The sequence below is a fragment of the Dipodomys spectabilis genome, unplaced genomic scaffold (assembly GCF_019054845.1).
Source record: "Dipodomys spectabilis isolate Male_0828 unplaced genomic scaffold, ASM1905484v1 ptg000054l, whole genome shotgun sequence".
In the NCBI taxonomy this organism is placed as follows: domain Eukaryota; kingdom Metazoa; phylum Chordata; class Mammalia; order Rodentia; family Heteromyidae; genus Dipodomys; species Dipodomys spectabilis.
The window spans coordinates 8593074-8617239 of record NW_024870731.1 but is presented as its reverse complement, the minus strand read 5'-3'; the positions used below and the strand labels follow the sequence as shown (position 1 = coordinate 8617239).

The 24166-nt window shown below is 37.9% G+C and overlaps 1 long non-coding RNA gene across 1 annotated transcript; it reads left to right on the top strand.

Annotated features, from left to right (window-relative positions):
- The first annotated feature begins 1448 nt into the window (after window positions 1–1448).
- LOC122108218 lies at window positions 1449–22808 on the top strand. Its single transcript, XR_006147496.1, has 3 exons — window positions 1449–1524; window positions 7517–7526; window positions 22798–22808. It is a non-coding gene; the product is annotated as an uncharacterized LOC122108218 (long non-coding RNA).
- The last annotated feature ends 1358 nt before the right edge of the window (window positions 22809–24166 follow it).

Here is a 24166-nt window from a genome sequence, read left to right as displayed (position 1 = left end):
AAATTAAAGGTGCAAGTAGGCTTTAAAATTCAGTCAGGGATCCATAAAATATAATACTAGCCACTTGGGAAACAGATATTAGGGGACTGTAATTCAAAGCCAGCCTGAGCATAGAAATAAATAATACTCCCATCTCAACAATGAATGGGTGAGGTGGTGTAAGCCTGTTATCCCAAACTACGGAGAAAGCACTCTGGCTGGGCACAATGGCACTTGCTTTTCAGCCTAGTGACAAAAGGAAATACAGGAGAATAACAATCCAGGCTGGTCATAAAATCAGACACTCCCAAAATTAATCCAAACCAACAAACTGTTTATCAAAATAACTACCAGGAGGTTCAGTGGTGTTAGGGTGAGAGGTAATTAAGGTATTAAGGGAGAAAGTGAAAATTTACACACACATGCGTGCGTACACTCACACACACACACACACACACACACTCCCAAGCCAAGAATGTGCTAGAGGCATTGTTCAAATGGTACTTGCCTAGGAAATGTGAGACTTGAGCTGAATCGCAATACTAGAATGGTAAGGGAGAGAGAGAGAGAGAGAGAGAGAGAGAGAGAGAGAGAGAGAGAGAGAGAGAGAGAGAGAGAATTCGTTAACTATAGAAACAAGAAGAAGAAAAGAAAAATGAGAAGAACAAGAAGCAGCAGCAAAAAGGAATAAAAGAAATAAAGAATGGGCTTAGGATAGACTATACTTAAAGATCTTTGGAAGGGAATCATTAAAAAATGCCCTGTTCCATAATAATTTTCTCCCAGATCCTCAATGTGTCCCTTCTGTTCTTCATTTTTTCTCATATTGACACACAGGTAATGACAACAGTGAATCTTTAAAATGATTTCAAAGAATACTTTTGGACAATGTTCATGAGGCCTAGTTCAATATCACGATTCCACACCCTGTTCTCTGTATTACCTGTTGGGCTGGAGGTAAAACCACAAAATCTAACTTAATGCACCTGCCTATGTCAGTTACTCAGTCAACACAAACCCAGAGTACTTCTTCCAGGAGCTCCAGGAGAAGGATCAGGGAGACTACACAGAAGGCAGATAGGCAGATAGAGGGAGGGATATCAAGGCAAGTGACTATTTTGCTTTTCTTTCCTACTGGTTTTGTCTAGTAATTGTGAATATTCAAAATTAATTAGCACAGAAAAGGTGACTCTGTGCTGTTCCTCTGCATGATATGATAGCATTCTGGGAGTAGGAGAAGGGAGCAAGAGGAGAAAAAGGGGGAACAGGACAAGAATGTTCAGCCTAAGGGAAAGGAGGAGGAGAAAATGGAGGAATGGAGGAAGGAAGGAAGGAAGAAAGGAAGGAAGGAAGAATGGAAGGAAAGAAGGAAGGAAGGAAGGAGACAATGGTTCTTTTTAAGAGCTATAAGATGCCAGGAGCCAGTGGGTCATGCTTTGAATACTAGCAGGATCACTGTTCAAAACGAACCCAGGCAGGAAATTCCCTAAGACTTTTAACTCCAGTTAGCCACACAAATCTGGAAGTGGAGCTGTCACTCAAGTGGTAGATCACTAGCCTTGAGGAGAAAAGCTCAAGGACAGAGCCACACTCAACAAATACAGGGGGGAGAAAAGCTGTAAGTGATTATGTAGCTTCAGACTTCATTGAAGAGAACACCATGAGACAAGTTTAAAACACTTAGACCTGTTATGGTGAACATGTTTTAATATAATAACAACACTAGCCAGTTCTGCTGCAATCACCAAAGTTCTCTTTAAGATTAGCACAATGATTTAGCTCAGCTAGTGTTTTGCATTCTATGGAAAGAAATTTGAAAATGAGCTTATTCTGTTTAAACACAATGGGCATAAACTCAGGCAAGCAAACAATAGTAGATTTCCTTTGACTTTCTGAGAGACCAAAGACATTCCAAAGGCTGAAAATGTTCTCGGAAAGAAGTCATTTTTCCACTGTGTCACAATTGAAGCATTGTAAGTAGTACATTATCCTGTGTGCTACAGACTGTGTTGAATAAGACAAAAGGATTCTCATATAATCCGTTTTGATGGTTTAGCTTAAGGGCTAAGAAGTGCTTCTCTGTACTTCATCCTCTGGGAGTTTTTGAGAATCGGAATATTTCACCTAACAGGTTAATTAACAGAGAACTATTTCCACCTTAAGTACACACAGTTGCCAATTTGCTTGAAGAGAAATGAGCTGTTTATTTGCTCTCATGATTTTTTAGTGAGAATATCAGAGCTGCGTTAGGAGATTTTGATGGATAGAAGTTTTATAGTACCAGTACTCCATGGGTTTGAACGTGTCAAACCAACTAGTGGTTAAGAAAATCCAGAAAGGAAAAGTCTGAACCTAGGAGAATTGGGGCAAGGGTATTCTGTGCGTTATATGCATATGTCAGGCAAGTTAAAATGTACCTTCATCTTTTTCAAATTAGAAAGCAACAACATGCATCCCACATTGTCTTTAAATTTTACAGAGGTGATAGACGGTTCTCACTTTTTATTAGAAAGAATCAAATAGCATACGGCACTGGTGTGTCTCGTCTTTTGTCAGTTTCTAGTCACCCCATTGATTTGAAATGTGATGGTGAACTTTCTCAAACTCTGCTCTATGTATGGTTCCATGATGTCTGAGGGATAGAAATAGCCATGGAGAAACTGGTACCACAAGCAGAGTTTGCATCCATCTTGTGATGCCACGGTTTCAACTAACACTCTCTCAGCTCCTGGCTGGCTCTCTACTACTTGAACCATTCCCCAAGTCTGGCTTTTAGATGGTGAATTGGAAGTAGACACTTGTAGACTGGTCTGTGTAGGCTAGCTTGCAACTGTAATTTTCCTGAGCAGCTAGGATGAAAGGCAAGATCCACTGCCACCTGGCTTGTCCCACACTTTCCTTCCCTCCATAGTCAACCCTGCAGAGCGCTTGTGTCTGATGGAAGAGTTTTCAGGCTTTGATTCTGGTTGTTGGCTGATCTGTGACCTGAGAACAAGTAATTCCTCTAAGTGCTAGCAGAACCACATTTTCCCCCTCTTTCCCAAAAAGATGAAACATATAAACCATTTTGAGTACATGTCATCCTTAATTTGACCTCCATTTTAAGATATACTTATGTGTCACCAATTTATGTCATTCCTTTTGATACTAATACTTCAGAGTCTTAGACAAATGTATTTGTAGCTTAAGAATAATGCATCAGAAATAATACTTTAGAGTTTTGGGCAAGTTTCTAACTTTATATTGGGCCTCTTTAGTCGATTTTCTGCCTGACATTTTCACAGAATGGTGGGGATAATGGTGGCAGAAAACACCCACTGTCACTCTTCAGAATCCTCTAGAACAATACTAGTGAGAATTCTCGAACCCAGTAGCTACCTATTCTGAGGCTACCTAAATTGGTTACTTAAGCTTGATTGTTTTTAATAGGTAGAAGTCTCAGAATATGACCTTAATTCCTGAAATCTTATAATATGTGTGTTGAAGGGTTTTTAGGTAAAGCATTATGCTTGAAAATGCCAAAAAAATCCAGAGAAAGTAGAAAAGAACTAGATGATGGATTTCCTTTCCAAATTATGCACTGAAGTTATACTCTGAAAGAGATATTTGCCTAAGTGCCTTAATATCCTGCAGCGAGGAAAGTGGAGGTACAGTGTTTTCATTGATCTAACAAGACTTGAATTTTACCAACGTTAAGTTCAACATGGGGCATTCATAGCTAGTATTCTTCATCTTCTCACTTTCTTAATGCACCTGTTTGGTGCAGTACTTTGAAGGGGATGGATGATTGTTTTAGAACCAGCATTAAACCTCTAGAGCACAAAACAATTCTTAACTTAACATCTGCCTCTTCAAGTCTTCTTACCCATCCTGTTTAGATATCTTCAATTCCAAATGACTCATTCTTTGTGTATTTAAGTAGCCATACTACACTACTATAAAGAAATTAATACTTCAAACTGTTGTAAATTAATCAAACTTCTCTGACTACAATGTCATTAAAAGAGGAAATAAGTGTGCTATGGAGCATGCTTGTAATCAGAAGTGCCTAGAGGCAGAAATGAGAGAATTTTTGTTTGAAGTTAATCTGTGCAAAAACAGCAGAATACTATCTTAATGAACCAGTCTGTCAGGATTATTCTTGTCTCTAATCCTAGCTATCTGGGAGGTGAAGGTGGAAGTATGGTGTTTCAGGGCTGACTCAGGAAGAAAGTATGAGCCTATATCTAAAAAATAATTGAACAGGTCTGAGAGCATAGCTCAAGTGGTTGAGCACCTGCCTAGCAAACACAAAGCTAGTTCCAACCCCAGGACAGAGGGAGAGAGAGAGAGACAGAGAGAGAAGGGGGGAGGGAGAGAGAAAGAGGGAAGGAGAGAGAGAAAGAGACACAGACACAGACACAGAGAGGAGATATGAGCATCTGTAGAAGAAGCAAACACGAACCAAATTCTATTCTTTTATTCTTTTTCTGACATATGTTCATGCTTCATCTATCATTATAGCTGAAAAAAGTACCTCAGTCTTAGAACCCTGCCTCCTCTCAAATTTTCTTTGAATTAAAAGATTTGAAAAAGGGAGAGATGTAATGTCCTTATAGCCTCCTCCTCAGAAAAGCGAAATCATTGTGTACAAGGTATGTGCAGTGCAGCTACGGACAGCCAGCGTGGATTTAAACTTAGGGCAGATTATGGAAGAGCTCAGAGTGACATTTACCTGAGTGAAACCACAGTGCTTCCCTGAAGCAACTTTCTACATTAATGGGACAAAGATCTTCCTCATTTTATTTAGTGGAACTACATAATGGAATAAGAAGCCAGGTGCTGGAGGCTCACATCCACAGCCCTAGCTATTCCAAAAGCTGAGATCTGAGTATCAAGATTCAAAGCTAGCCCAGCAGAAAAGTCTGTGAGACTCTTCAGTTAGCCAGCAAAAAAAAAAAAAACAAAAAAACAAAGTAAGCCAACCAACAAACACAAAACATGCTTAAAAGTGTGACACAAGTGGTAGAGCAATAGCTTTAAGGGGAAAAAAGCCAAGAGAGAGTTTTAGAACCTTCGTTCAAGTCCTAGTATTAGCACAAATACAATATAGCTACAGCAAAGTGGGTATATGGAGGAGTAAGCAAGATGGAAGAAACAAGCAATATATAAGCCAGATGAAGGTCTTTTTGTTTGTTTCCCAAACTGTTGAGCAAACGAATACATTAAAGGTAGATATTAATAATGCATTTTTATATTAGGATGGATCAGAGTGATGTACAGAAGGGTGTAAAGATACGACTTACAGGGTTGTTGCGATTGAGGGGAAAAATAAGACTCTAAACTCTGCTATTAGAAATGAAAGTAAAATCTTGGCTAGCTGAGATCAATCTCTGCAGGAGAAGACCATCCTTTTGTAGTGGTCACAGCAGCCCTCTGTATTCTGGTGAGTGATGGAGAATGAATCAGGGGCAGCTTAAGAGACTGCCATCAGCCTGCAGGCAAGGCTTAAAAATATTGAGGGATTTGTGGCTGTTCCCAGACCCACATCTCACTGACATCTCTGGGAAGAAAATGGGTGGTAAAGCAATTAATGACAACAATGCTGCAATACTCATACAGGTGTATTTCTCACAGGAAAGAAATGGGATGCACTGAAAAGCATATAGATATGAGTTAGGAGTACCTACAAAAATGAAGAACAAATTACTTCTTGGAAGAATTGTCAAAAATTTAGGCTTTTGTCCTAGTGACAATTGGATGTTAGACTTCTGATTAACACATTTTTTCCTGGGCATTTCCTGGACTATAAATGTTTGCCTTGTGATATCTACTCTCGCTAGGTGACGAGAGGCTGTGGTCTTCTTGGAGATAAAGAGGCAGGAATAAAGGTGGAGAACTTGTAAAAAATATGAGAAAGAAAGTTCCTTTCAATCTAAGCTCTGAAGAAAACATTCCAACACATTATTCACCAAGTTGGGGAAGAAATGTACTTCAAATTGACTATATTTTATATGCCTTATTAGAAACTAGAACTATCTCTAAAAACTGGCATGTATGGCCTTGGACGTTTAGCAGAATACATAAGAATGTAACCGAAAAGCAAGAACATACAAACCAAACACTGGGAGATGAGTTGTAATTGCCTCTCTGTAAATTAAAATTTAGGTTTTACAGGTGGTTAAATATTGGACAGAAAATGTGTTTTGAGGACTCTAGAGAGAGATAGCTCTGGTTAACTTTTAAACACAAGGTTTAGAGGACTTGTCTATTAAATCTCTCTGTGAAGATGTCTAAGTATTTAATGAGGAAGAAATTTATAGCTTCTTATTTTGGACCAGAGTGCTTGGTGGGTAAGAAGGTCACATGACTGCTTCATGAACTTACTTGTATTTCTCTGTCTCATCCCACTGTGAAGCCAGAGAGTAGGTCGTGTAATGTGTGGTAAGCATGGGCACTGGTTCATTTTCTCATGCACTGCATTTCTATGACAAATTTTAATTTGCTATATACATCTGTTGGTGTTGTCTTTCTATTAAAGAGAAATTGGGGTGTGTGTGTGTGTGTGTGTGTGTGAGTATGTATATTTCATTTTTCAGAAGCTGCAAATAACTATGTGAGTCTTATACAAAGGGAATTTAGAGACTATAATTTGAAAATGAAATATAAATTTATTAAGCTTGGGATGCAGCTTCTAGCAGCTATAGTTTAAAAAATACAAATGTAGATCTACTCTGTTTGGAGAAGGGTTGACTATACTTTTTCTGAAGCTAATATTAATGTTCCAGAGGATAAAACACACTTAATTGGGAGTTTGGGTACTCTGTGTGTGTGTGTGTGTGTGAGAGAGAGAGAGAGAGAGGGAGAGAGAGAAAGAGAGAGAGAGAATGTTCCTGTACCTATGTGTATGTGAAAGTCAGTCAGAAAGAGAAACAGATAAGATAGGAAAATTCCTTTGTTTGATTTTTAATATAAAAAGTCCATGCCTTAGTAGTAATATTTATAGTTTGTTTATAATATAAAAAGTCCATGTATTTGCAGTAAGATTTATTTGTTTCCAGTAAGATTTATTTGTTTCCAGTTAGTGGACCCATTGTCAGATATTGAAAAGAAGGCTTTTCTCCCCATTTTGGAATATAAGATTACACAGCTCACCAAAAATGTGCATGTAAATTTACATTAAGGTTCCAGATAGTGATTATGAATTATTATTAAATCTCTGGCAATAACTTTCACAAATATCTGCTTTTCTATGGTTGAAGCAATGCTTTATCGAATACCCTGAGAATACTGCAATCAGCAAAGTATTTGCTTAGGGGAGAGATTTAAACGAGTTGAAGGCTTACTTTAATCTTAGTTGCCTTTCGTTAAGCCAAATAGTGTGTAGCGTTTACCTCAACTGAACTTACTTGGGTTAATTGCTTTGTTTGATTTGCATGTATATAGCATCCTCTAATATCTATGAGAATATAAGGTAGCCACGTTTATTCGTTGTAAAGAAATGGAGGCACAGAGGATATTCTGAGAGGATGGTGCAGGGTGGGGACAATCTGGGAAGGAAAAAAAAAGTAGCTGTCCAAAAAACGATTGACACTACCTCTATATTAAATGTCATTGAAAATGAGAGGTGTTAAGTCTGCCTGGCTTCTCTTTACTTCCTGAGATTTGGGCTATAAGGAGGCCATGAATTTGGGCATCTGTTCACATCTTAGGGTGGGTGGGCACCAAGAGAAGGCTCACCAGCTTGAGGGGGCCTGGGTGAGTGGAAGAGCTAACAGTACCTCCACCAGCTGAACTTCCAGGTGAGGTAGAAAGAGGCTCCTTGTATGGCTGAGGTGGGAGCCTAATGCATAACCACTCCTGCCCTCTTCCTCCTCCTCATTCTAAGTAAGTGGGATGTTTGCTAGTCATGTAAACAATGCCTTATAACACAAAAAGAACACACCGACCTCAGATTTCATTCCAGATTCCCTTTAGCAATGCATGGGCTATTATCATTTTAAGAAAATGTAGTTCCGTAATGCATGTAATATCATTTTTGTTTATGAATATTTCTATTTTCTGTCTTATTTTTTATTTTTTTAATTTTAATTATCACTAAGGTGATGTATAGATTACCATTTCATAAGTCAGGTAATGAGGACATTTCTTCCTGAGCAATGTCACCCCTTCCTTTACTCTCTCCCAGCAACCCTCTTATATAAGTCATGTATGTTTACTAGTTTTACTGACCTTAGCTAATAAAATTATATGTGGTACAATTCATTATCTTTTAGCTTCACTTACATTCTTCAAACTCTCAGGTCTGAATTTTAAATTAACTACTATTTTATAAAATACCCTTTTCTTTCAGAGACCTCTAGATTTTCAGTATGTTTGTTTAGTGCATTGTGTTATAGTCATATGTAATGTGAACTTCATAGCTTCTCGATTGAAATTTATTTTTAATGTATGACTTACTTCATCATGTATTTGCATTATGATTATATCCTCAGCCTCCTAACACTTGATTTTACTTCTTGCATTATGCTAAGCATTTTGTAATGTGAATATTACTCATAAAACAGTGCCTAGTGCCTTACCTGCCTACCTATCCAGCTATCTTTTCTTACAAATTTAATTTATTCTATTTGTTTTATTGAAGCCAGATACCAATCTGGCTTCACAAAAGTACATCCACGGGAACTGAAAACACCAGGGAATTCTGCGTGCCAAATCTTTGGAGGTTCAATTAAAATTAGAAAAGACAGTGTTTAGATTTGAACAAATGTTCAGCCACCCAGCCATTGTAATGACCTCTGGATGTCCTATTCTTGGGATGTAGATTATGATGGTGTAAATGTGACAGGCTGTCTAGATGTCAGCCATGAAAATATTATGTGTAACATAAAAAGTTAAGTCACACAGCATTTCAGTAGATGACTACTTGCTTCCTACTACTTTTTTTTTTTTATTATTATTTTGCTTATGTGGTGCTGAGGAATCGAACCCAGGGCCTCATGCATGCAAGGCAAGCGCTCTACCACTGAGCCACCTTCCCAGCCCCTTATTATTATTATTTTTTTCAGTCGTGGGGCCTGAACTCTGGGTCTGGGAAGTGTCCCTCTGTTCTTCAGCTCAAGGCTAGAACTCTACCACTGGAGCCACAGCACCACTTCTGGCTTTTTCTGCTTATGTGGTGCTGAGGAATCGAACCCAGGGCCTCATGCATGCAAGGCAAGCACTCTACCACTGAGCCACCTTCCCAGCCCCCTACTATTTTATTATGTACTGCTAGGTATATACTTTTCATTATTATCCCCAAAGTTCTAAACTGGTCTCATATGCTTGGAAGCTACAAGTCTTATGCGGGAGGCAGCAGAGACGTCACTGTCCTGGTTTGCACCAGCCACTGGCTTTCCCGGACATTTGCTGTTGTCTATCATGCTTACTCTCCACAGAGCATCCGCCCTTTCCAGGATCATTTGAAATGTATGGCTACACGTTGATAGTGGGTGATTTCAACTGGCTAGAGGCCTAATTAGTTCCTGTGCAAATTTGAAGGCAATTAAGTTAGTATTTAACATTTGGCCCAACATGAATAATTTGAATCTCTAACATCTTTACCAAAATTGCTCTCTTAAACAGTCTGCTTTGGAATTAAAGCTTCATTTCAAAGAGGAACTTTAAATATTGTTAATCACATATTTTAAATGTGGAGACCAATGAGAAAAGACATGAGAGTGCAATGTGATTTTGGAGGTGAAAGACAATTTTCCATTCCTCCCTGAAGCCCCTTCAGATAGTAAGATACACGTGGGAGACTGGGTGGTGCAGTACAGAGCTTGTGTTTTTTTTTTATGTGAATTAAATCAAGTCTCTGAACAAAAGCAGTTTCTGCTTTGCTTGGCGAATAAGTGAGCATGAAAGTATGTAGCAGAGTGAATACTACTAAACAAATACTAGATACAATGAAAGTAATCAAATTAATATTTTTTTGTCATAGACATCAACTTTGGGACTTCAATAGACATTATCAGAAATCAAGTTAGATAGTTTATGTAATGGATATAAGTCAAATTAGAAACATCCATTCTAGAGATTACAATTGTTCTAATAATTAAATTTGTTTTTGCTCTTTTCTTTGAAATATTTTGTAGTATATAGAAAAATGTTAGAAAACTTAATTTTTTTTAGTTACAATCCAAAGACCAAACAATTGAGCTTCTATTGAAGACCCCATTTCTTATAACTTCTACACAAGATTACACAGAGTTAATACTACACATGCAATATAATATTTTAAAAACTTTACTATGTTTGCTACATTAATAATGTACACAATTCAAAATTCCTGTCGTTAGATGTTTAAACCAAATATAATTTATCACAAGCAACACTAAATGATAAATGTCCAATATCCACCATTGCTTTAAGTTTATCTGTACATCCTCATGTGGCCTGGTATCTATACACAGAAAACACAACAACTTAATCTGAATTTCAGACTTCTCTAGACACCAAAACCATATTTCAGATTTACATCAATCCTTCACGCAAGCCAGAACATAAGACACAAAACAAGATTCGACTATCATCTTTCTCACACTGGAAAGTAAAAGAAAAGTGGCATGATTTGAATAAAATCTGAGCTTGAAATAGAAGTTAGGCCTCAGTGCATGGGAAACTCCAGTGTAAAAACTATCAATGGAACTAGGAGCACAAGAGTGCTTGTTTAGCACACTGAAGAACTGACAGAAATGTGGCCATGGCTCTACCTACATCATCTGGCTGGGGAGAGCCTCCGCACTGGTTTCCACCCTAAGATGTGAAAACCTGCCCAAATCCAGCATCACCCTATGGCTCAAATCTCAGGAAATGAAGATAAACCCAGTCATATTGAGGGCCTTTTGTTTTTTAATGACAGAAGATTCTAGATGAAATCTAATATTAGGGTAGGAACAATCATTTTTATGCAGTTACATTTTGTCTTACTTTGTATTTACTTATACAGCTTTCTTCTGCACAGTAAAACAAAGATGTCAAGCAGAAGTAGTTACATGCAACTGTGAAGTAAATCCTTCGTAATACCAAATAATGAATGTACTTTTCAAGAATTTATCATGGGAAAGACAGATTTCATTTTTGAGATTCAAAATCTGGGCGAAAAGATTATTGACGTAAAAAATATGGTAATAGGGTTGGTCCCCAAATAAGACTGCAGACAATGCCTGTGGCTAGTGAGTCACACTTGTAATCCTAGCTATCCAGGAGTCTGAGATCAGATCAGAAGTCAGCTGGCGCAAGAAAGTCCGTGATATTCTTATCACAAATAAACCACCAGAAAACCAGAAGTGGAGCAGTGGTTCAAAGTGGTAGAGTGCCAACCTTGAGCAAAAATGCTCAAGGACAGTGCCCAGGCCCTGAGTTCAAGTCCCATGACTAACCAAAAAAATAAAAATAAAAAACGACTACGACAAGCTGTTCTAAGCACATGGAAAAGGAATCACTGAGTATCCACTATGACATTTGTGCAGAGGTATGGACACGGGAGTGCTAGCATAGAATGTTCTTCTTGGGGCATTTTGGACAGTGTGTCAGCCAGTAGTATGCTACTGGTATGGTAACTAGTATCTCAGATAATAAACTTATCAAAAGACAGGATCATTTGGACACATGGTCTCAGAGGTTTCCATCTGTGGTCATTGGGCCTTGTATTTTTTGGAATTGAGGCTAGGCAAAACAACATGGGAAGAGCAGATAGTGGGGGGAGTTGTCCATATCAAAGAAACCAGGGAGCAAAAGGGGAAGAAAAGGGAAAAAGGTTTTCTAGGCACATGCTCCAATGACCTAACTTTCTGTAAGCCGGTGCCATATTCTCATGGCTCCACCAGCTTCCCAGTCACATCGTGCAGTGGAATGAAGCCGCTAACACAAACGTCTTTGGGGGAGATGTTTCCAATCCAAAAGATAGCAGATAGTTTGACAATAATAAAATATGGAGTGTGGTGGAGGAGCTGAATTGGAGGCCTTAGCTGATTTTAAATACAAGAACAGTATACCATAGAAGAGAATGCAGATCTTGTTCTGCAAGGTTTTATTTTAGCAGAAAAGTGACTGCTTCAGCAGGATATTATTAGCTTGAGCCACGTGCTGGTTACCAAGCATTCATGTGTATTGGTCTACGGTGTTCAGTTTCCCATCAGAGCAAATGAAGGAAAGGGCCGGGCTGGCTCAGGGGATCTGCACTCTCATAAGATCTCAGAGATCCACCAGTGCACCAACATGAGAATCGTAGTTACATAAGCCAAGGTGACAGGAGTTATCATTGGTGCTCTAGAATAGCAAACAAGACACAGAAGTGCTACAACTGGTGAGAAATTTCCATAGCGCTGGGCTTTTTACAATGTAAGAGCTTCACTGAGTTTGAATATCTGCATCACAGGACTCACTTATGTAAAGTGTAGAGTGGCTGTTTTTCAGAATTGTGCCATTATCACTATCCTAAGAAAAATACCATACTCATAAGCAGTAGCTCTCCATCTTCTCCCTCGTCCTTGATAACCACCAATCAACTCTCAGAATCTGTGGATTTCCCCTGCCTGGAAGTTTCACAGAAACAGTCACGTAACACCTGATATTTTATGGCTGATTTCCTTTACTTGGTATAATAAATTTCCTTCAGGTGTGGATAGTATCATAGCCTTATTTATTTTCAGGGCTGAAGAGAATTCAATTATATGGATATACCACAATCCATTTTTCATTTCATTCATAAATGGATAGACATTACGTTGTTTACTACTTGGGGTAGGGAAATGAGTAATATACTCTGAAAATTTATATTCAAGTATTTTTTGCATGCATATTGGGTCATTTGATAACTCTGTTTAACATTTAGAGGGAACATTGAATTGTTTTTGAAAGTGACTGCAAGAATTTACTGGCCATTATGTTTGAGACTATTTGTCCTCAGGTATTAGCTGAACAAAGTTGCTTGTGAAGTTCCCATGGTTGATGCTTTCCATACGTAAGCTTTTTACATAATAGATTCACTTGAAAAAAATATATATGTGTATCAGCACCAGGCACTGGTGGCTTACACCTGTAATCCTAGTTACCTTGGAAGCTGAGATCTGAGGTTTGTGTTTTGAAGCCATTCTGGGTAGGAAAGTCCATGAGACTCTTATCACCAAATTAACTGGACGTGGCTTTGTGGCTCAAGTGGTAGAGCATAAGCCATGAGCACAAATGGTCAGGGACAGCACCCAGGCCCTGAGTTCAAGAACCACAACTGACATATATATCAAATATATATGTATACATACATATATGTATAAAATTACAGATATATGTATAAAGTATACATGTATGCATGTGTGTATATATACACATACATAAAAATACACATATACATACATATATACATATATATGCTATATATACGTAAATATGTATTTTTACTCAAGGATGGTGTTGCTGTAAAACAAGGAGTAAAATTGGACAAACATGAAATGAATGAATCCTAACTATGTGTTAAAATTTACTGAGGTTGAGATCAAGATTTGGAGAACCCTGATACTTAGTAAATATAAGAGTTAATCTCCATAATTTTGCCTGTGTTTCTAAGAAGAAGAAAAAACTAATTTTTACTCTAACTTTGAGTTATGTATCATAGGTTTTACAGAGTTGCTTGATGCTTGGAATTCAAATTTTCCCATGGTCTTTTAACCTGAATTTCTAGTTTGTATCTTAATCTCTTTTTCAGCTGCATGAAGTTTTGCTGTTTTTTCAAGAGGCTTGGCAGCTTTCTTTCTGGCTGTTTCACTCTTTTCTCTATGACCTAGACAAATAAAAAGAAAATAAGGCTTGGCAATGGTGTCTTCATATAGTGTCTAGCATAATATCCTAAATGCAGAAAACAGTTTTCCACATTCACTCTGTCTAGCTATTGGCCTTTGGAAATGGAAAGGTTAGTAGCAAATGACTTGTTATTCTTACCTTGTTCATCACCTCTTTAGAAACTCTGGGGCATTACAGCTGAAGTGATTATAAACATCCTGTTTCTCAGGGTATCACATTAGCTAGGATCCATAAAGGAATCCATAAATTGTGTAACATGCTTCCTCCTAGAAGAAATAATCAGGACTTTCTATTTAAATCACCTGAGTAAACCACACTTGTGTGCAAAGAAAGCAAAAAGTTTCAAGAGATGGAAATGATGTTTACACCAATAGAGTTTTATATAAATAAATAAATATATATATATATATATATATATATATATATATATATATATATATATATATATATATATATATATATATATATATATATTTTCTTCCCAACAATTTCCTGTGCTGTTCCTGTGTTGTCATGGATTCAAGAAATGTTTTCCAGGAAACTCTTGTTTCAGGAACTGCTCCAGAAATAATGGAACAGTAGAGAAGAGAAGAATAAAAATTCTTGCCTCCCTATAGAGTTTGCCTTCCATGGTAGCAAGACAGATGAAACAGGCTGTCAGATGTTACATAGAATGGCTGAACATAAGACAGTCAGGCAGGAGAGGAGAAAACACAAACAACAAGGATTTATAAACGTGAGTAGGGAGATACAATTTTATCCAGCGTGGTAAGAAGCCACCTTTTCTGAGATGTTGATACAGGCTTGCGGGTATCAAGGGGATAAGCAACTGGTTCTCTGGGAAGAATTTGGTAGAGAAGGAGCAACCTAAGTGCCTATATGATATAAATGTACTTGGAGTGCTTGAGAAAATCAACAATACCAATGTTGGTACGTGGTTCTTACAGAGCAAAAAGGAAGGGAGGGCAAGGAGAAACTTAAGCAGTGAATACCTGAGAACCAGCTCATGCACAGCTATTGGCCAAGATTAGGACATTAGTTTTAGAAAATGATTTATAGATAAAGAATTCATATAATAGGGAAACCATTATTTTTTATTATACTAATGCATAGAACCAAGGGACTTTTAATATATGCTTAATGTTGGAAATCATAAAACTATCCGTCTCTGAACACTTGTTTTAATTTTTTGGCCAGTACTGGGCTTGAACTCTAGGCCTGGGCTCTGTCCCTGAGGTTTTGCTCAAGGCTAGTGCTCTACCACTTTGGCCACAGCACCCCTTCCAGCTTTTTCTGAGCAGTTTTTTTGGAGGTAAGAGTCTCATGAAGTTTCCTGCCTGGGCTGGCTTCCAACCTTGATCCTCTGATCTCAGCCCTCTGAGTAGCTAGGGTTATAGTCATGAGCCACCAGTTTCCGGCCCCTGAATATTTTTGTCATGTAACACTGTACCTTCTAATTTTCCCCTCCCACAACCCCTAAAAGGTTCTAATATACTTTTTGTCTGCCTTGAATTTCTTCTTTTATTTTTTAAAATATTTTTATTATCTTCAAGTAGTGTATAAAGAGTTATCATTCAACAAAGCAATTTATAAACACAGTATGTCTTGATCAATGACTTTCTTAATGGGGAATTTCTTGTAAAGATAATTATATAATATGCAGTGTTTTGTTGATTAGGTTTTTCTCATTTAGCATGATGCTTTTCCAGTTCATTTATATTGTAACGTGTGTCAGTATTTTATTTCCTTATATGGGGCTGAATAATATTTTAAAGTATACCATATTGTAGTTATCCATTCCTCAGTTGACAGACATGTGAGTTTTTATCATCTTTCATAATTATGATTAGTGCTACCATAAAACATTTATGGGTGAGGCACATGGCAACATTATTTTCAGTCACTATGGATATTTTCATAGAAGTCAGATTTTTTTAGTTATACCATAAACTCTATTTCACCTTTTTAGGAACTGCCACACTTTTCTATAGCTGTATCACTTTCTTTCCCTCCAGCAAGGTATGAGGATTCTAATTTCTCCACATCCTTGCTAGTACTTGTCATTTTCTCTTTTTTATTTCTTTTTGCTTTTTGTATTATGATAGTCATTCTAGAGGGTATGAGATGGCTTTTTCTTGTGGCGATCATTGACATTTCTCCTTGTCTAATGCTGACCTTCTTTTCATGTACTTATATCCACTTGTATATTTCATTTGGGAAGTTCATTCAATTTTTTAAATCTAATTTTAGCTAGGGGGATTGTTTTTATTGTTGAGTTGTAACATTTCATTATATATTCAGGACATTAGGTTCTTATAAGCAATATAGTATATATATATATGTGTATAGATAGATAGATAGATTCTTGTTCCATGTGCTGTTTTCTCTTTTAAAAAATATTAATACTGATCAACTTCAACTTACCTATTGTTTCTTTTATTTCATGTGCTCTTGTTACTGCTTTTAAGATACCATTGCCTAACCTAAAGTCAGTAATACTTATCCTTACTCTTTTCCTACTAAGTGTTATAGATTCCTCGTTCTTTTATTTGGGTCAAGCATCCATTTATTTTGTGGTAGATAGTATGATTCAGAAGTCCAAATTCACTCACTGCATGCAAATATCCATGTCCCAGAATCACTATTGAAGGGTAGATTCAAATTAGCACGTGAAAAAAATTAGCATGTGTTTTTCCTCACTGAATAATGGTGCCAGCTTTGTCACAAATCAATAACTCATGGGTGTGTGGATTTAGGTATGGATTCATTTCTACTAATTCAACTGTGAGTATGATGTAAATCATACTGTTTATTTATTCATTTATTTATATTTATTTGTTTCTTTTTCCAGTTGTGGAGCTTAAACTCTGGGCCTGGGCACTGTCCCTGGTCTCTTTTTTGCTGAAGGCTAGTGCTGTACCCTAGCCACAGTGCCACTTCCCATCATACTGTTTGGAGGGCTGTGACATTTTAGTAAGCTCTGACAATTTGACATATGATTCCTCCAGCTATTTCTCTTTGTACACTTGCTTAATTTGCCTTTCCCTTGGAATGGATAAGTTGTTACACCTCATAGTTGTTTTTTGAGTGGTGACTAATTGATCCCTTGTAGCGTATCTTTTAACCTACATCTTGCACAACTGATTGTAGACTTCTTTGGTGTTTGCCGTTCATTAATATTGTTTCAGCAATATGTTAAAATTTTATTTATTTATTTTTAACAGTCTTCTTGTTACATGAAGGTAATGTACAGAGCGGCTATAACTACATAAGACTGGTACAGAGTAGGTTACCTTCTGGACAATGTCACCCCTCCCTTGTTGTCTACCAGTTTTTTCCTCCCAGTAGTTTTAGTAGTACTAACAAAACAATTCATAAACTCAGATCTGGTGGCACTTTTTCCATTAGCAGTTCAGAAATCTTCACAGTACATATGGTCAATAGAAACAGCATCTGTGGTAGTGGACCCTTCAAAAATTAAAAGGGATAAATTTCATCTAAGTTCTATGGATTGGTGCATCATCTCAACCCATCTTGATGACTGAGATAGACTTCCCTGACTCAAATAGGTTGAACTTTCCTTAAGAGGAGAAGCTCAGAAAAATTTTCTCCTTATAAAATGTAATTTAAGAAGACAATTGAGACTAATCTGTATAAAGTAGTTAATTTCTACCTTATTCAGGTTTATACTATATAAGTTAGCTTAACATCCAGTCTGAGGAAACTTTATTAACTCAGATTGTCAAGTCAGTCAGACTGGCTTTGGAAGTATTTTCTTTCTTTACTGTGTGGCTGTTTATTTGTCTGTTTGAGACAGAATTTCATTTAGTATCCTAGGATAGCTTGGAACTTGCTGTGAAATCTGGGTTGGCCTTACACATGATCTTCTGGCCCCTTCCTCTGTCTCCCCAGCTCTGAGACTGTAGCATGAGCCTGGCTTTCAATTACCTGAAGGTTAAATCAGGTCACAGTGATTTTTATTGTGAATTGCTGAATAAAAGCAAATTGCTATGCATGATGACACTGTAAGGCTAAAAATGAATATATACCTTCTGATATATGTAAAAGCTTCATGAAAAAAAATACTTTTTATTTCCCAACATTAAGACATGCTTCAAGAAGTCCTCCAAAACCTACAATTATTTGTGCCCTTAAATTATCCCGCAAAACTTATTTGGAGTCTTAATTTCAGTAAAAATTACTATATTCTTTTAAACGAAGCCCTAAACAGTGTTATTCTCCAGTAGAGAAAAGATGGCTTCCCTGAAGTGGACTTTCAGTTTATTCTAGGATCAGAGTTCTTGCTCACCTTCCTTTTTCCTACTCCCAGCCAGTTGAGAAGGTTTTTAATTTGCTTTCTCCAGAAGTATCCTTAAAAAGGAGTGACTTTTGGATGTAAATTGACATCTCAAAGACAGAACTATATGCATGTGTTAGTGTTTTGTGTGGTTTTATTTAGATGAGGTAGGAAGTACAGATTGGCTGCGGGGGGGGGGGCAGGGAAAGGAGGAAGGAGCTTGATCCTCCACTGCTCCTCATCATGGTTTCCTACTGCATGGTCCAGGAGCAGAAAGCAAAACTCAAACTGGATGCCAGTGGCTCACAACTGTATTCCTAGCCAGTCTGGAGGTTAGGATCTGGATGGTTTTGGTTTGAGGCTCGTTTTGGCAGAATTATTTTTCTAGTCTCTATCTCCAAATGATCAGCACAAAAGATGGGGTGGAGGCTCAAGTGGTAGAATATCAGCTGAACAAGTAAGCTAAGTGAGTGCAGAGGCCTGAGATCAAACTCCACTACTGAGAGAAAGAGAGAGAGACAGAGGAAAGGAGGAAGGAAGGAAGGAAGGAAGGAAGGAAGGAAGGAAGGAAGGAAGGAAGGAAGGAAGGAAGGAAGGAAGGAAGGAGGGAAGGAAGGAAGAAAGGAAAGAAAGAAGGGAGAGAGAGAGTGGGAGGGAGGAAGGGAAGGGGAAGGGAGGGAGGGAGGAAGGGAGGGAGGGAGGGAGGGAAAGAAGTAAGAAAGGAACCAACCAAATCTCTAGACCTATTGCTTCTTTCATTTCTTTCCTATTCTCTCCCAGAAGAGTGGGTACTGACATGAATATTCTCTTCAATAAAACTATGATTGAGCTGTCCAAAAGGTTCAGTTTCCAAGCTAAAAATAACTTGACAAGGTCGCCACATTGTCTGCCTGCCACATTTTAAGCCATGTCCTCAAATACCGGAGAACCTGTTTCTTCTCACCCAGCTTGCCTTCTGGCTCTGATTTCTTCCTCATCCCTCTGAGTTGGTGCTTGTGGCCTGGCTGTGATCTTGATTGCTTGGCAGAAGCTTTCTAAGAGCCAAGACTTGGCTCTAGTCTCTGACACTCACACTCCCCAAATGCACAGAGGTTTGACTTTTCACATCCAGTGCTGAACTTCTAGAACACTCAGCCTGAGCAACCTGCCCAGGAGGCCATGAGCAGAACTGGTCCCACGGCCCTAGTAAGGGTTTCCCACTGTGAGAGGAACACTTCCAGGAATCATGATGTACGAGATACAAATTTATATTAAAAAAAAACTTTTCAAAAAGTACTCTAAAGGAAGACAAATTACCCACTCAAGAGCCTCACTTTTAAGACTCACAATTGGATTTTTGTTAAGTGTAATTTCTAAAATCTTGGTCATTTAAAAATAGATGTTGCAAGAAGACGTTGCACATGCTTATAATCTCAACACTTGAGAGGCCAAGCCAGAAGGCTCACCAAGCTCAAGGCCAGCTTGGGCCACATAGTGAAACTGTTTCACAAACCAATCAAACAGATACACACAAGTGTATGCTAAATGAAGTCATGTATCTTCTCTAAAAATAAGAGCTATGTTTTTAAAGGATATTTTATCTAATTCAATGGTGAATTTTCAGAACTTCTATTTGCCTCTGATGGACTCTCAAAAGGTATTCCGACTTGACTCAGGAAACAAAAGATTCCAGCAGGTAGATTGGGCAAGGAATGCTAACACTCCCCATGGGACAAAATTCCCATCTTTCTGTGGCTATAAAAGTGTTTACCATTCTACAGCATTGAAATGGCTAGTACTGACAGTTTCAGAGACAGCACAAACTTCCTTTGAAATTACTTTTCAGTCTGCCTTTCCTGAACACAACTCTACCTTAAAAATACATTGACATTGAAAATACTGGATTAAACATTGATTCATAAAGCTAATGAAGAAATCCTTAATATACTCAAAATATATAATAGAACTTGAAGAAACTTTTGTTCCAATAACAGTCTCTTAAATGAAGCCTGTGGGGAAAAAAGAACAAAGTGTTTTTCTTCATAATTGGGAAGGAAAAGAGACTGATTTCAAGCTCCTAGACTTGGGGCTTGAACTCAGAGCCTGGGCCCTGTCCTTGAGTTTTTGTGCTCAAGACTAGCACTACTGCTTGAGCCACAGTCCCCCTCTGGCTTCTTGGACATTAATTGGAGATAGTGTCCCCTGGACTTTCCTGTGTAGGTTGGCTTTGAACCACGATCTTCAGATCTCAATCTTCTGAGTAGCCTAGACTAACAGGGATGTGTCATTAGCACCAGGATAATTTTTTTTTTTATTCAAAGCAGGAAGAGCAAGTTCATTTGGAAGCAAAAGGAAGATAGTAAAATAGACTCTTTGTACAGTGAGGCCTCAAACTGGGAGAAGGGTCTTCAAAAGATTGATGAAAAGTTTATTGTATTGGTAAAATGGTGAGAAAATCGCAATAAATGTAGTTACCAGTGAAAGGAAAAATATAAAATATGGTTCAAGCACTAGTCTGCTATCATTTAGAATCTCTAGAACTAGGTGATAGCTCATAGGAATGATAGGAAATAAAATTATATAACCTGAATGTCATGAAAATCAGTTGATATGATATATACATAATCCTACCATTTTAGAAGCCAGTTTGTTGGCTTTGATAGGGAAAAGGGATTTTTTCCCCCAGAATTCTATTATTTTTAAAGTAGTTTTGTCAATTTTTGGCAGCCAAACTTTTAATAGTCGAATTTTGATTTCTCCTGTTCTATGTTTATTTTCACATTTGTCTATTAATTTTTATGCCTTCCCAAATCCTACAATTCTTGACCTAACCAACTAAAACAATATGCAAACGACTATTGTGAAGACAGAACTTCTATTAAGTAGTTATATTGTAAGATTAACTTCCCTCTGCCTCCTTTTCCTACAGAGGGAGTAATAAAAAGAATTCTATTCTGAGTGAAATGACTGTTGGAACTTGAGACAATCCATCTTACAGTTAAAAGAATGTCCTCAACAGTTATTGAAAATTTTCAATAAAAATTAAGCAACCCTTTTGCCAACTTTCATGCAGCTTCCTTCTTTTCCTTGTATTTCCTTCATCTTTGCAAATCATTTCCTGCCCTTTGTATAATGGAATTGTCTCCCTTTCTTGTCCCCTGAAATGGGAAAGAGGCCTTTCATCGAGAAGCTTGAGTTGTAACAAGTGCTTGAGTTGTAACCGTTACATCATGATATTTTCCCAGTGATTAAAATGTTTTTCTGCATAGTTAATCTCTGAAACACTAATAGTATTATGAAAACCGCTAAGTAACTCTAGCACATACAATAAAATGCCTGAAACTAGATGGGATAATGTCCTAAATTATATCCTTACTAAATATTTTATCCTGTACCCTTCATTATGAGAGCTTGTTTTCTTATCTTCAAGACAGCTCTGTGGCACACACAAATTGAAGAGCTAACAATGTGATTTTATTATTATTATTTTTACAGCCTGCCTAATAGGATCAGTTTGTATCCTAAATGGCTTGCATGACCATTTTCATATTCCAAATTCCCCACCCATCCTAACTTTGAACCCAAAGGCAAGATTTCACTTAATTTGATTCAATTACAATTAGTAAAATCTCTCAAGTTTTATGACTTCCTGTGATATAATTCTGAATGGTTGGATATTGTAGAAGTTAAGGAAATAAAACATACTCTATTTCTAAACAAAAGCACGTGGCTAGAAGCATAAGGGTATTGCTATATAAAACAGATATCTACCAAAACCCATAGCTGAAAACCGACACCTTGACATTTTGCCAGTTTTGAAATCAAGACTGACAATATGCAGGTCTTCTCGCTAATGAATGTGCAGCTGTCACATTCAGGACTTTTCTTCCTTCTAAAAGTTTTTGGAACATGGGAACTACCTTCCTACATTGTGAAATATTTTCTTGCTTCCCACTTTGGGGAAAAATAACTTCACAAGAAGTCTGAAGAGTCATGAGTGAAATAAAACAGCTTTGGAATATATAGATTTCCTTCTTGTTCTTTCTTTGTTCCCTTTTGCAATACTAAAGTCTTCTGACTTAGTGCTTACCAACTGTATGTACAGTGGCCCCAGTTTCTCAGCTAGACCAAGGTCAATCAGGCTGATTTTCTTCCTATCCACTTAATTTTGGAAAGAAGAAATTGGGTAATTTACTCAACTTCAGAGAATGCAATAGAAATGAGTTCTCATAGAAACACCCTGACTAGTTGAGAGAGAGAAATTTTATTCTTACAATAAAAACAAAACAAAACAAAACAAAACACCCATAGATTACCTGCACAATAGTAAGTCAATTGGGCTCCCATAATTATTTCCTTCTGCAATATGTCTCTATTCTTCCTCCTTCATCACATGTATCTCAAGAACTGTTAGCCATGTGCTGGTGGCTCACGCCTATAATCCTAGCCATTCAGGCCTGCACTCTGGGCCTGGGTGCTGTCCCTCAGCTCTTCAGCTCAAGGCTAACGCTCTACCACTTGAGCCACAGTGTCACTTTCAACTTTTTCTACTTATGTGGTGCTGAGGAATCGAACACAGGGCCTCATGCATGGAAGGCAAGCACTCTACCACTGAGCCAACTTCCCAGCCCCCTGTCGGACTCTTATCTTCAATACATCACTAAAAACCATAAGTAGAGCTGTGGCTCAAAGTGGTAGAACACTAGCCATAAGCAAAACAGCTCAGGGACAGTGTCCAGGCCCCCAGTTCAAGCCCCACAATGGGGGAAAAAAAGGGAATTGTTCATGTTGTATCTTGTAGAACAGAAGAGAGGGGAAGAGTGGAGGGTAAGGGATAAGCGGACAGGCAAGAATCAAAGTGGAAGAGATGGGAGGGGAAGGAAGGATAGGGGAGAGAGAATTTTTTTCAAATACCCTTTTATGGTGCCCAGCCTGTCTTGTTTTGCCTGGGACCTGTTACAGCACCCAGACTCGCATGTCCCAGGAACAACCTGGTTCATAGGCAAGCAAAACTAGTCACTTGATTTTCATTTTCCCTTTCTTCTGTTTGTGCGTTTCCTTTGAATCTTAGATCAATTAATGTAAACCAGAAATTGGCAGGCCTGCCAATTGTGGTCTTCAAGTGCTGCTTGTGATTCTCATACAAGCCACAGAAGCAGAAGCAACCCCTAAGAATTTGTTAGAGATGCAAACTGAATCACTACTGAACAAGAGACTGATGGAGAACTTGTAATTTGTCAAACCCTTTAGGCAATTATGATGCTTAACAAATATTTCAGGGTCAGGGTTACTAGTTGATCATAACAGGATTATTTGTGATTCGTGGAAGTTCCCAAGACCTCAGTCTTGTCAGGTTTGGATACTGTGAGGGTCAAAGGAACAGGAGCACATAGAAAAGAGTAAAAGAAAGAAGAGTTAAAAGACATAAGAAAAAGATCAATAAGGATGAAACTTTCTTTAGGGGGTCAGAAATTTTCTATTCATAGTGATAGATCAGTCTTCAGTCTAGCACCTTCCAGAAGTACGACACACACACACACAAATATTAGCATTTAAGGTCTGTTCATTTTAGATGAAACTGTGATGCCCAATTTGGTTATCAGAGTATCCCAAAGTATTGGCTAAACATGGATGTGCTTCCAGTGCTACCAATGACTCTTATCCTACTCATCTTCTCATCTTCTGTCTCTTTTCCCTTCTACTTATTTCTTTGAAAAAGGACTGGCAGTATTGCCTCACTAGTGTGTACTTGATTTTACTTTGTGAAATCTCAATTCACACTAGCGTGATCCTTTTCAACGACTGGCCTGTTTTGAAGATGTCAGGCAGTATGAAGCTGTAAAATAGTCCTTAGCTTTTCTTGGCCAACTATTGAATCCTGCTTGACACCCGAGTGAAGGATCAGACCATTCCTGCTAGGGCCTACATTTAAGGAGTCCCTAGTCTATGTTTCAGAAGATCTTGGGAACCTCTGATTCTTTTCCTCCTGCTTTCCCTGCCTCTTTTCCCCTTCTGCTTCTCATTTGCTTCTCTCTTTTTTACCCTACCCTGATTTCCACCTCCTTCTCTGAGCTTCTGCAAACATTCTCT